The sequence below is a fragment of the Nomia melanderi genome, chromosome 9 (genome assembly GCF_051020985.1).
Source record: "Nomia melanderi isolate GNS246 chromosome 9, iyNomMela1, whole genome shotgun sequence".
In the NCBI taxonomy this organism is placed as follows: domain Eukaryota; kingdom Metazoa; phylum Arthropoda; class Insecta; order Hymenoptera; family Halictidae; genus Nomia; species Nomia melanderi.
Genome location: NC_135007.1, coordinates 2,029,449 through 2,035,448, shown reverse-complemented (window position 1 = coordinate 2,035,448; position 6,000 = coordinate 2,029,449).

Here is a 6,000-nt window from a genome sequence, read left to right as displayed (position 1 = left end):
TGTTTTACACTATATGAGTGATATTTTATTGCTGTTTTCAATAGAAAATATGGTTATGGTACGTATCTACTTAACCATAAGTTCCACGGAGCACGATCGCGTTGTTCAGATTTCGGTTACCAGAGAAAAGCGGACAGGAAAAAAGTGCATACGGAAAGTGCGTACAGAAAAATGTACATATACCGAAAAGCGCATAATGTAAAATTTGCACAGTCCATAACCTGTATATACATGAATTGTACACTTGTAAAGTAAAGGCACAGACGGAAGAAGATCCTCTGCATATTTATTGAATTATTGCAAAAAGGTACTTATTATTGTTAAAAAAATTACTTATTGTTTTGCCTTTTTTCTTAAATACAACAGTTTTTTTGGTAATTTATTATAAGTATTAATAGCTGCTGCTAATGTGCATCCAGAAGAGCTTTATTTACATAATAAAGATTGGTACAGGTGGGGCTGGTTTTTTCACTTTCCTACCCACGCTTGTGCTTTACAATTAAACAATTCATATATGTACGGGTTATGCATTGTTTGTATTTTACATTGCTCGATTCTTTGCATGCGCACTTTTTTCCATGTACGTTTTCTTCTTGTGTGTTTTCATACGTATGTACATTTTTCTGTACGCTTTTTTCACGTAACCTGAGATTTCATATCGAAAAGACTCAATTTGACCGTTTCGGATAATTGACGGTGTATTTGAATTTCACTGATGTTTGAACGTCGGCGTCGTTACTTTTATTTGTTTAAACCATGTAAGTAATACACTTTATTCCTAACTATTTTTATTCAGTAAGAAAAGTGGGTATTTAGATATTATGCGGACTACCTTCGTTTTTAAGAAATAAAATATTAATAATAGTGGTAACAATAATGATAATAATAAAGTATTAATACTGTGTTACAATATTAACGCGTCGAATATCGAATAATTATTATTTTTTAATTAAATAATTTAATTTATTAATTAAATAATCATTATTTAATCCAATGAACTATAGTAATACGATTTAATTGGGGGTCTCCGGTGACTCCCATGGTGTTCAACATGTTAAATAAATATTAACTTAGATCTAACCGAAATTACGGACCGGCACGAGCTTCAATTAGGAAACAAAGGTGGCCATGTAATACTTAAATACCTAAACATGCTATCACTGTACTTATTATTTGTCTGCATAACCTGAGAAAAGCATTATTGCGACACTTGGGCTTTTTCAACAAGGTTTTACTAAAAGTCCTGGGATTCAAACGGTTAACCTCTTGTATTATAATGTCGTGTCAGACTCGTGATGAAAATTTTAAACAGAATATAGCAAATATAAATATAACTGAATTCAAATTAAATATTACTCTTTTATTATCAGCTATTATACTTTAGGACAAACAAAAACATAGAACATGGCAACAATTTTTCTCTCCTTTTCAAAAAATTACACTGATCTACAAAATTTAACTGTTTTTTTGTTACAGAAGGTTTAATGAGTGATCTTAATAGTATTTCTCACGCCGAATTTGAATACGCAATCCATTTTCTCCATCATTTTTAAGAAAATCAATTTTGAAAAGAAACTCAATTTTTCAACTTTAACCATTTGGTGTGTCTTAACTACGTAAATTTTTTAAACTTTTCTTGTACAGAATTATTCTATAGACCTTCCTAAATATACTTATGTAAATTTTAATGACATTATCAACATTTAAATATGTTTACACAATGCCGAAAGGCAAAACGACACCCGAAACGCACCGATTTTTGCGGATTTTCTCAAAAACTGGAGCAAAAGCGGATTGCATATTCGAATTCAGCGTGAGAAATACTATTAAGATCACTCATTAAACCTTCTGTAAGAAAAATCGTGTGGACCAGTGTTATTAATGACAAAGTAGTTGTGTCCATCATAGTTGAAAATGAAATCACAGCACAAAAGGCTAAATATGCCGTGTCAGTCAAGAGAAAAGTGCTGAAAGGAATGCGAGTTTGAGTAGCGCTATGGAAGGGGACCCGCTTATTGTCTCATACATTATCAACTCTAGCATACGATATGCCAAAACGATCACACACACTAATCGATCGCGTGACGCTGTGAGCGAACGGAGCACAAAGCGAAAGACTCGTCTTGCCCTTGTGCCACCTTGTGGCTCATCACCTGAGCATATTCTTTATTTTGTCTACTTTGTGATTCTTTTCTCATGTATTCAAACTAGCGATTGTAATACGGAGTAGTACATTCTTATTAACTTTGGTTAAGTTTTTATAAAATATACTTGTTACTTGAAAATGTAAGCTGTTATTAAGCAAGTTAGCAAGTGGCTGATGTATTGTTGAGTGATACAATTGCAAGAGTGATTTCCTTTTGTTTCTGTCGACTGTTCTCACTCTAATATTTAATACGATTATTCATCGATATATACGCACATGAAGTCAGGTATTTAGGATAGTAAATTATAATAACACAATTTCTATGTTATTTATAATTTTAATTATTATATTGTAATTATAATTATTCTATTTTATCTGTATTATCATATACTTACCAAAATATATACTCCCTTCGTCCGAAAAAATGGTATCCATTTCGATCCTTTTCTTGTTCAAAAATATCATATACATTTAAAATTTTAATTAGTTAGATTAATTTTATTTATGAGATACTTACAAACATCTAATAAAATAAAGAATAATGCAAAAAATGTTAATCTAACAAGAATAGAATATTGGTTAATTTAATTAGAATAAAGCATTACGCTGGTTAAGTGTCAATTGCTTTGATTTGGAACCTCTTCCTTACAATTCAACACAATTTTGTTAAAAATTCGCCATTTTGGTAAGGTGCCATTTCAATTTGTCTACAATACGCGGTTTTTTCTGTCAATTACTTTTGACATATGCAAAACCATTTTCGCACCATTCGTTTAATAGTTTCTTAGCAACCACTTATTTAAAAATAAGAACAAAAAAGAATCAAGATAATATTACTTTCGTTAATCTCATATTTTTAAATGAATGTATACCATATTTTCGGACGGAGAGAGTATTACATTACTTTGCAACTCTCGCGTCCTGAGTTAATCCTGAAAGCCAAAAGTGCACAAGGACAATGGGAATCGGTCACACATTTCACCTGAATCCTTCTACGCAACATAGTACAGTCATACTCGCTTAAATTCCACAATTTTAGGTCCCAGGAGTAGAATTTAACCGAGCAGAAAACACTGGAGGAAGCTATTTTCTTCCAGAAATTGATACAAGCACTGCGTGACAAAGGCAGAGAATCGATGTATGTAGTGAGTGGAAGCAGGATAAACACAGCCCGCCAAAACTCGAGGATCTAGACACAGGATTTCAAAGCAACGCCGCACGCGTCAAATATAAACATGCAATGAAGAAATTTCAATTGCAGTCATTTTAACCTTACCTTCTGAAATGTAGTGCCAATGAATTTTTGAGATTGTTATGATTAAAATAAGTCCAAACACGATGGAAATCGGTCTAGTTTTACCGACTTAATGTAATTAATGAAGTTTAAGGTTAATTTTCTCCAAATCGATAAAACTAGACTGATTTACTTTTGACGATATTACAATAGAAATATTGGAAATGTATTATATATTATATTACCTTGTACGTCCAGGAATACAAGGAACACCTATTGTGTTCTCACAATTATCGTAACTGCGTTTAGTCAATGTTAATTTATAGTAGTGTGGTTGTTTTAAACTCCTTGTATTACCCTACATTTAAGAGGCCTACGTTAAACGTAACATTATGCTAGTAAACTGTGTTTTATTATTTCACTACTAATAAAATAACTATTTAATGGGACATTCAAGAAAATAGGGCAACGATTACAGTTAAAGGAAGATCAACCAGTTCTTTGTAGACGTTTTCCTCCATTACCCTGGCGCCAATTCAAACGCGACGAGACTATTTCTATATGAAGAAGCTTTGGCCCTTCGCAGCCTTGAGACAACGTTTCCATAACGTTATTGACGTACGAAAGATAAGATAAACAAGTCATTTCAAAGAAAATATTTGGACACGATGACTCGACAATTTTTCGAACATTTAATTTGTTCAAAGAGTTTTTTATTAGATATTTATAAATTTTTATTTTGACAAGGAAAAGTACATGTGCGATGGTAAACGTATAGTTTTGTAACTTCAAGGGTACATTAAAATATTTCACGATTAGTTCTCGTAATCTGTGGGAATATAAATTGCATGCATAAAAATTTCATAAACACATACCTTTAGTTAAAAACTAGTTCTTATAAACTGCAAAATATATTAAAAAATAATTTAAAAAAATCAAGTATCCAATAACAGAAAAAAAGTGTCACAAAGAACTTTAACGGATGATTTGAAAAATGCTTGTGAGAGTAGAGTGTAGAATGAAAGTTTCTTTTTGAAACTATTAATCGTTTAGAACTTTAAGGAAGTTTATCTTAATGAAAACGTGTTAAATTCTTAAATGCTAAATTCTAAAAAGTGTAAACAAATTGTCACACTGTAGATTTAAAAACGTACAATTAAAAGTATATATACATATTTAACGTTTATCATTATTTTTGTTTTGGAGGTTTCTGCATACTAGCAATTGTGCAATTTAAATATGTCTTTCACCACTCTAACGTATTCATTTTTAAATAATCTTTTATGTATAGACACAATGTTGACAGCATTTCATAACTGTCTCAAATAACACAAAAATGTACTGAGCCTTCGTAAACACTTACTCTAGAACTCTATCATAAATTTTGTGCAAATGATAAATATATCAATTTTTTATAAGGATAAATAACAAAATTTATTATCAATTTATGTCATCTTTTGCTTCTTTAAATACACTGATTAATGTATCATATGTTTTTAAAGAAAATGGATTTTTTAAAGGTTTGATGTAGGTGAATTCGCTGCCTAAAACATGTAATTTAGAAAAACTTATAAATTTTATATAATTTGTGGAGTAGTTTTATATTATTTTCTACCCACAACGTTAACAAATGTTCCCTTTTTCTGTAACATGGACAATGCTGTTAAAAAAGTCCGATTTTCTGATATTCTTTTATGTTCAACCTATGTATATTTCAATAAAATCAGTAATAATCATTAATAGATTGTTCCTTGTAAGAAATAATTTCTAACATGATGATTGTAATAATCATTAAATAATTATGTTCAATTATGAACAATTACGTTCACTAATGCAACACTAAATATTAGTCTCTTGCATTGAAAATTAACTGAGAGATTTCGCAAAGTCGTACGCGAAGAATTTTGTTTTTACGCAGATATGTACATTAATTTTGTTTATGAATAATTTTGGATGGAATGATACATTTCAAAACAGTCTAGTATGTATAATGTGTACAAGACGTCAATGGCAATTCTTGAACGAAAACAACTCGATGTGCGTATTTCCAACGCAAGAGAATAAATAATACTCGCATCAACAATAATCATAAACAACTCTAGCGCGCGTTATATCACATTACGAAGGAAAACATTTTTTTATTCAATTTCTTTCTTTGCAACCTACCAAAAGAAGGTGTTAATCACTATAAGCTCTAAATATTAGTCACTAAAATGAAATGTACAGAAAAATATATGAAGATATTAAAAATGCTCTTGAAACTATGGAGTCTCGATGCTACTTGCTTGATAATTTCTTAGAAACTCTAGTTGTTAATAAAAAAAGAAACGTGGTGACGACTTCAACGGCTTTCAGAAATGTTAGAATTAAGGAATTTTCCCATTGGCGATTGAAATGTTAGATTTGTCATTGGTGATGCGCGTGTAAGTAGATTATTTTAGCACGTAAGCTTCTTGTTTGGGCGCGTCAGTGACCATGCTCCTGGCAAAAAGAGGCCACAGATAAAAAGGTCTTAGCGTTGCGTTAGAAACTTCTCGATAAGTGTTAGAAGACTTTCCGAAAAGCCATAGTCTATTCTCCTAGAAGTAATAAACATAAAGTCGCGAATACAAACAATGTA